The following is an 8,652-nucleotide window of genomic DNA, read 5'->3' on the forward strand; positions in this document are numbered from 1 at the left end:
GACACATGAAAGGTCGACAGATGAAAAGGTCGACATGAGTTTTTGAACTTTTTTTTTCTTTTGGGGAACTTTCCCATACTTTACGATCCACATGGACTATGATTGGAACGGTAAAGTGTGCCGAGCGAAGCGGTAGCGGAGCGAAGGTACCATGCCCGAAGCATGGCGAGCGAAGCGAGCCATGCGAGGGGACGCGGTGCACTAATTGGGGTTCCCAGTCACTTTACGCAAAAAACGACACCAAAAAAAGTAAAAAAACTCATGTCGACCTTTTCATATGTCGACCTTTCATGTGTCGACCATTTTCATGTGTCGACCATGTGTCCATGTCGACCATGTCAATGTCGACCAATAGTGGTCGACCTAATGACTGTCGACCATAACATGGTCGACCATTCATACCGGAACCATTCATTATAACCCCAAATTATTCGACAAGTTGCATGCTTGTGTCGGTTTTGGCCCCCTTTTCAAGTCAAAGTGAGATGCGAGAGCAGAGATGGGGAGAGCCACGCCGGAGACGGGGAGAGCAGCGCTAGAGATGGGGAGAGCCGCGCCGGAGACGGGCAGAGCAGCGCCAGAGGATGTGTCTCAGCCATTGCTCACAGCAGCGTTCACCCAGCTCCAGCAAGCAAGACCTCGCGTGCTGAAGCCGGGTGGACGCTGCCGTGAGCAGTGGCTGTGATGTGGCGACAGGGAGAGGCAGAGATGGGGGGGAGATGGGGGAGAGCCACGGGCAGACGGGGGAGAGCAGCGCTACAGCAGCGGCTATATAGCCGTCTGCCCGCGGCTCTCCACCGTCTCAGCTCCCGCATCTCAATTCGATTTTTTTTAAAGTCGAATTGAGATTGCATTGAATAGCCCAGGTCGGATCCATTCCGACAAATGAATGTCGGAATGGATCCGACTTCAATTGAATATACCCCATTTTGTGTAGAATTTGGAGGGAAAAATTAATTTATTCCATTTTGGAATAAGGCTGTAACATAACAAAATGTGTAAAAAGTGAAGAGCTGTGAATACTTTCTGGATGCACTCTATATGGAGTCAAAGCCCAGGCCCCCTAATCCTTGAGGTCTTTTCCCAGTTTTGACCCTCATTATACCATTAAGTGGCAGGAATATACTGTAGCTGAATCCCTGTGTGCAGAGAGAGAACCCTCTTAGAGGGGGTACCATATCTAATTTCAATCAATTTAGCAAGCTACAAATACATAACTGCTGGTGCCCTTGGCTAACCTCTGATCACTAGAGGGTTCAATGCATGGCTGTAGATGATCGCCAGCTCTTTATAGGGTTTTCCTCTTTAAAGATTATAACATTGTTAACAAATATGTTGATTACTTATGCATTTTATTATACAAAATGATTTAACATGACACAGCCATACTGTTTGTAGGTCCTTCCTCTTACTTCTGTTATCATTGTATTTGCCACTGCAGTACTAGTTTGTGTATGTAATCCAAATGGCAGAACTGATTAATCAACTTTGAGAAATGTGTATTAATCAACTGGTCCATCTATAGCTAAGAATTGACCACACTTGATTAACTATAGGAAGAGTTTTGGAATCAGGGTTGGCTTTCTCTTCAAAATACTGTACATATTGCACAAAAATAAGTAAATCAGTAATGGATTGATATAATAATACAACTTTGGCTATACAAAGAAAGAGGCAAAATCATTTGGTATGTTTTAATTACTGTGTGAAAATTGAGAAAGTACTTGAAGGTCCTCGAAGAACCCAAGGGAGAATGCTGGGCCATGTGACCGCCGGGATCCCGTCAGGCGTCTCGTGATTGCCTCCCTATTTATGCATAGTTTTTTTTATTCAGCTAAATATAAGTGAATAAAGTCTTATTGGGAGAAAAGTTCTAAAAATATAAAGTATATAGTAACATTTTTCTCCCCACACTCCTATACAAATCATTTAATATGAGATCTTTATTTAGGATGGAATAGGGATACATTGCTTCAGATTTATGGCACTAAATATATTTGTCAACATACAGAGAAATGTGTACAATATAGTGCAGATGTCAGGCTATTCACAGTAGGTGATTAAACAGAAACATATTCTAGATGTCTGTCTGGGGATGTAAAGCATGGGACTTAAAATAGCATTATTTAGCAGCCAGAACAATGAAATTACAGTACTACTATGGAAAATGATACACCTATACCCCTTTCGCACAGAAAGTCAAACAACTGGGTGAAGAAGTTGCACCCAGTAATGTGCTGATCAATATAGGTCCTTTTTCTGTGTGAAAGGGTCAACGCGGGTTGAAATTCCTGGCACTTCGACCCAGGAATTTACCAGGGTCAGAGACCCAGGAATTTTGACCCAGGTTGACCCTTTCACACAAACAAAATACCCATGTTGATCTGCAAATTACCAGGTAGAAATTCTTGATCAGGGGGTCAGGCAAGGACCGGTAAAACTACCTGGGTGAAAGCCGGGATTTTCAGACATTTCTGACTGAAAAGGGTACTACTAACATTTTTTATTGAATCTCTAACTTATGAGGCTGAGTTCTAGGCTCACTTAAATATTTTTGTGTCTTTCAATGAAACACAGGTCCATCTTATTGGTTAATTGTACTTAGGCAGTGACATCTTTCCCTACCTTTGGTCACACATGCCAACTAATAATAATAATAATAATAATAATAATACCATATTAGCATAGATAAGATCTCTTGTTCTAGAGATGATAACAACTATGCTGCTGAAATAATAATAATAATAATAATAATTATTATTATTATTATTAATAATAATACTATTATTGCTCATGTATATAGCATGTGGATATCACAAAGATACATGGAGATGATGCTATGGAAGATATTAGATGTTCAGTGTTTATATTATAGGTTCTAAAACCCCAGTCCTCAGGACTCTAAGTAGTTCATGTTTTCCATGTCCCTCACAGAATCACAAGTGAGATGATTATGATCTACTTGTTGATCTTATAACATGTGTCAGTGAATAATGAATACACCTGTGCACCTGCTAGGTTACCTAGAAAACGTGAACTATTTAATGACCTGAGGACCGACTTTGAGAATCACTGCTCTAGTGAGATACAAACGTATGAACTCACTTATAAATATGAGACTATATTATGTGATGATGGTTATAAGTGTTGATTTGCTCATTTGAGCCGATAACCCAAAAATTTATATAGTGACCAATTTGGACAAATACTGTACCTCGGTGGTGAAATTGAAAAGTACCCTGGAAAACTGAGTTGCGATCCATACAATTACCCAGATTTTCAAACTTGCCCAATGAAACCGTATTATCTGACAACACAGAGTAGCTATATATGCAGTATCCCCATTATATTCATATGGGCAAACAGCCAAGATACTTGTTCCACATGTTTGTAGAAATTGTGGAGACAGCTGCCACCGAGGAGGCTGAAGAGACAGAGATGGCAACAACAATGTCAGCTGATCTTTATGGATGGGATTTTATCACGCCGGATCTCCTGTCTAAAGTGACGCAATATTTTTATTTTAAATTAGCGCACACATCGTACCCACACAGTCCAGATTTAGCAGCATAACGTGTCTAAAGTGTCTAAATCTGAGCAAACTAATTGGCACAATGGAAAAGTACCATTTGGGTGCCCAAACGGATCCATTTTTGCACATGTCAGCTATCCACCTCCAGGGGGTGCGAACTACAATGCCAGTGCCAGCAGCTGTTCGCGCCCGAACGGATCAACAATTGAATTGCTACATCGGGCGCTCAACAGTGAAAGCTGCCGCCAATAACAACTGAATTCCGTATTCTGACTCCAGCTGCTCTATTGTGAAAGTGCTCCAGTATATTTTCCAAACAACCCTGTCCCTGGTGTGACATCACTCACTGGCACTACCTTACAGTAGTGCTTATTACATTGCAAAGTGCACCTAGAAATAATATTTTACACAAATGAGAAGCAAAATGCAACCCATTGAAATTATAACACAAGAACTTATCAGCCCCACATGGAAGTGGTTGAAACATCAGATCCTGCTGTGTAGAAGAAAAAAAAAAAAAAGCTTTAGCACTCTCTTCAACATATGGGGGGGAAGGGGGGGGGGGGGGGGCTGGATGTCACACCCAAATTTTAAATATAATCTTTATGGCAGAAAATGCTTGCTAAACGTACCATGTCTAGCAACATATATTGTTTAATCTTGTACAACAAATTGAAATTTGTTTTTTATTCTTTCCATGTAGTCCACACTCAGCTCCAGCAGTGGCTCCTACCGGTTTAGCTTTGGGGGTTGAGGTGAGATCATGCGCAATTCATACATGTTTCCTGAGAACCACATCAGATGCAGCTTCTAATAGACCAGACTGTCGAATCAGTAGGATAGTGGTTTCACATTAAAAGCGCTATCTGCTAATTGCAGCCCAATTGGCAGACCCAGGAGAGAAAGCTCCTCCCCCTGGGTCTGCAGAAAGCGCTTCCAATGGGAACCCAGTGCACATGTGTGATAACAGATTTTACTGGCACTGCTCAGTACTTGATGCCCTCCATCTGCTCAATTCCTTAGGGCTGTAACACACGCGCTGGCTCCCGCCACCCGGCAAAATCCCGGACGGCTTTTTCACGCTGCCGTGCTGCAGAGTCACATGCAGCGCAATGTGTCCTTTCACACGGCACGGCCCCGGCATGGCTGATGGGTTGCAGACGGAAATATCCACTGGAAGGTCCGGCTGCCGGGCCGGGGCCGTGCCGTCTTTGTAGGCAGTGAACCGTATGTATGAAAGGGAGTTTTCACACACAACGTTTTTTTTTCAAGCCGTGTCAGCTGCTGCGCATGCGCACAGCATTACACACGGCTCAAAGCCGTTGTGTGTGAAAGACAAAGTTTGTCCGGCTTTTTGCCATCCGGGGAAAACCGGAGCGTGTGTTCCAGCCCTTAGTGTGTGATAAACTGATCGACCTGTTGGAAAAATTCTAGGTTCTGGGAAAAAGACAAGACCCTATGATGAACAGGTCATCTCTAATCAGCACACAAACAAAAGAGGCTGTGTAGAACTGCAAAGCATTCTTGCACGTGTGTAGGGATGAGCAAAGCTTCTTAATTATACTTTAGTCGGTTTGGGATACTAAAAAAACAATGAATTTCCAAGATTTGTTTTCCTTTTTCTAGCTTTAATACTTACATTAACAGAAGATTAAAATAAAAACACAAATCGTCAGACACTGAATGGAGTATGCGCCTATGTGCTTAGTGTAATATATAAAAATGTGTACAATTTTTGCCCACAAAGAGCATATCTCTATGACTGTATGAAGGGCTGACACTTGCACCTTATAATGCTTGTAGAGGCAGGATGGCGCAGGAAGATGTGTGCCTGAGCAGGCAGAGTACAATCATATACCTGTACTGTGTATCATTGGAGACTGGAGAACCAGGAGAGAATCAGAGAAAACCACACAAACACACGGAGAACATACAAACACTATCTGGACAGGGCCCTAGCTGGAAGTGAACACATGACCTCACGAATCCCATAGTGATGCGCCTGAAATTAGATGCTGGTACTTACAGTTCCTTAGTATTGCCGAGTCACAAGCTGCCAATAAGAAACGCACTGATTTACTGAATACTAACTATACTTACTTTCCTCTGCGACGCCTGCGCTCTCTAATCCTCCAGCAGTCGCAGGAATAAAGCAGAGATGTGACCCGGTAAAGTCCCTGGCGCGGAGAGCAGGCGCGGAGATGGGACATGCTCAGTCAGTGCGCTCAGTCCCGGCTCCGCCTCATTTTTACGCGCTGGACATACAGAGCCGGCGGACAAGACTCCTCAGGCCGCGGCTACGAGTTACGGTGGTGTGTACTACACTCATAGCCAGATTAAGGGGGGGATGCAGGGCATACTGTATCCTGGGCCCCCCTCTGTCAGGCCCCCCCCCCCAGCTGGAGCACACTGACATCACTAGCTCTCCCTCTTGTGCAGTGTGCAGTACAGGCAGAGGCACAGGATTATCAGGTTTCATGAAATACCAATGGAGCTTCCCAACCAGATGAGAGATAGGGGGGAGAGAGCAGTAAGTGACCCAGGAATCTCAGCTTCTCCTCCTTCCCACATGGGTGTCTGGGTCTTATGTTACCTGCTAGCTAATGAGAGCATTCAGGTCTAGAGAGAGACACACACAGAGAGTCCTCCTGAGCCCTGTCCCAATGTGTAAGTAGCACAAAGGCTGCTGCTATTGAATTCTTACAAAATAAATTATAATTTTATTTTTCAATGTGTGTTTTAAGGTTGTTTAAGTTGTCTTTGCTCCACTGCAGAAACACTTTATAAAATAGTTGTCTTAATTAGGTGGGGCTATGGACAGTAACCAACTATTAGTTTAAATATAATATACACCATTAGTGTAAATTTAATATTCACAATCCATACTCCCAACATGACCCATTCCAGGAGGGATAAAATGCTCTCTACATGGACTTTCCTCTTAAATTATAATTGCAATCACCTATTTTGAAATACCTTCCTTATCAATTAAATAGCTCAACACAGGTGACACCAATCATTGACACCAATCATATATTAATAGGGAAGTCCAGGCACAATGTAATATACACCCCCTTTCCCCTGGGCCCCCCTGTGTTAAGTGCCCCAGGCCCTCCCCCCAAGGCTTAATCCGGCCCTGACTACATTGGAGGAACACTATGAATTACCCATGGCTGGGCTGTAGTTAGATAGCATTACTTTGTGTTCAATTATCTCGTGCATTAGTTGACACCCCTCTCCTAAATAGCTTCAGTCTAGTCTAATAAAGGATGAAGGGCGGCCCGTTGATTTGGCAACACATTGTAATGAATGGTTGCACCCAGCGGTCGAAGTGTAAATTTTGAAGTGGGGGGTATGGAGAAGTGAATGTTATAATTATGCGCGCGCCTCGCGCTTCCGAAAATAGGGGCTTGGTCACTCAAGGGGGCGTGTCCTTAAATGTAGTGTACCACATCATATACTCATTATACACATTGGGCCTAATTCTGATCGCACCTTCAAATTTTTTAGCAGTTGGGCAAAACCATGTGCACTGCAGGGGGGGCAGATATAACATGTGCAGAGAGAGTTAGATTTAGGTGGCGTGTATTCAAACTGAAATCTAAATTGCAGTGTAAAAATAAAGCAGTCAGTATTTACCCTGCACAGAAACGAAATAACCCACCCAAATCTAACTCTCTCTGCAAATGTTATATCTGCCCCCCTGCAATGCACATGGTTTTGCCCAATTGCTAACAAACTTGCTGCTGCGATCAACTCAGAATTACCCCCATTATGCACCACAATAGTAGGACCCCTTATACTATCTAGTACTGGTGCCCCTTATATATTATGCCACACTGAATGAGCCAAAATTCCCACGGAATGAGCCAAAATTCCCATTACACCACAGAGAATGAGCCAAAATTCACAATATGCAGTATGAGCCAAAATTCAGATTATGCAATACAGTATGAGTCAAAATTCACATTATGCAACACAGAATGAGCCAAAATTCACATTATGCAACACTGAATGAGCCAAAATTCACATTATGCGACACGGAATGAGCCAAAATTCACATTATGTAATACGGAATGAGCCAAAATTCATATTATGCAACACGGAATGAGCCAAAATTCACATTATGCAACACGGAATGAGCCAAAATTCATATTATGCAACACAGAATAGCCAAAATTCATATTATGCAACACGGAGGGAGCCAAAATTCACATTATGCAACATGGAATGAGCCAAAATTCACATTTATGGGGAGAATGACAGCAGAGACAGTGACAGCAGAGACAGCAGGGAGAGTAACAGCAGGGACAGGGAGAGTGACAGCAGGGACAGTGACAGGGAGAGTGATAGCAGGGACAGTGACAGAGAGAGTGACAGCAGGAAGAGTGACAGCAGGGACAGTGACTGCAGGGATAGTGACAGAGAGAGTGACAGCAGGTAAAGGGAGAGTGACAGTAGGGACAGTGACAGAAAGTGTGACAGCAGGGACACTGAGAGTGACAGCAGGGACATTGACAGAGAGCATGACAGCAGGTACAGTGACAGAAGGGAGAGTGAGAGCAGGGACAGAGGGACAGTACCTAATGTGCAGCAGATGGGGCTGTGGTCAGAGGCGGTGCAGAGGCTGAAGTCGGCGGTGGTGAGGAGATGGCCCTGGGCAGTGGTGGTTCCAAGGAGAAGGCCCTGGGCAATGGTGCAGAGGATGACATGGGCGGCAGCGGCGGAGGACATGGGATTCAGTGGTGAAGAGGAGAAAGCCACCATTTGAAATCTCCCATGGCTGTTTCACTGCTGGTTCCAGTGCTTGACAATGCGGATTTTGAAATGCGGCGGTGGTGGGGGTGGGAGGGGGATAAGTGCTCGAAGTGCCGGTATGCCATACTGTTGTATACCAGTCCACTTCGAGCACTGGTTGCACCGCTATACATACTGCAGGATATGACACAACATATTGTTACATGCTGCATGTAACAACAGTGTCAGCCATGGAAACTCATTGGATGTGCAGCACCAGGGCCAAAACTAGGGGGATGGGTAGAATACTGATGCCGAGATCCTGACTGTCAGAATACGGGCAGGGGGCGAGCACAATTAAGCCCCTTGCAGGCTCACTGTGC

Source organism: Pseudophryne corroboree, chromosome 3 (assembly GCF_028390025.1).
Source record: "Pseudophryne corroboree isolate aPseCor3 chromosome 3, aPseCor3.hap2, whole genome shotgun sequence".
Taxonomy (NCBI): domain Eukaryota; kingdom Metazoa; phylum Chordata; class Amphibia; order Anura; family Myobatrachidae; genus Pseudophryne; species Pseudophryne corroboree.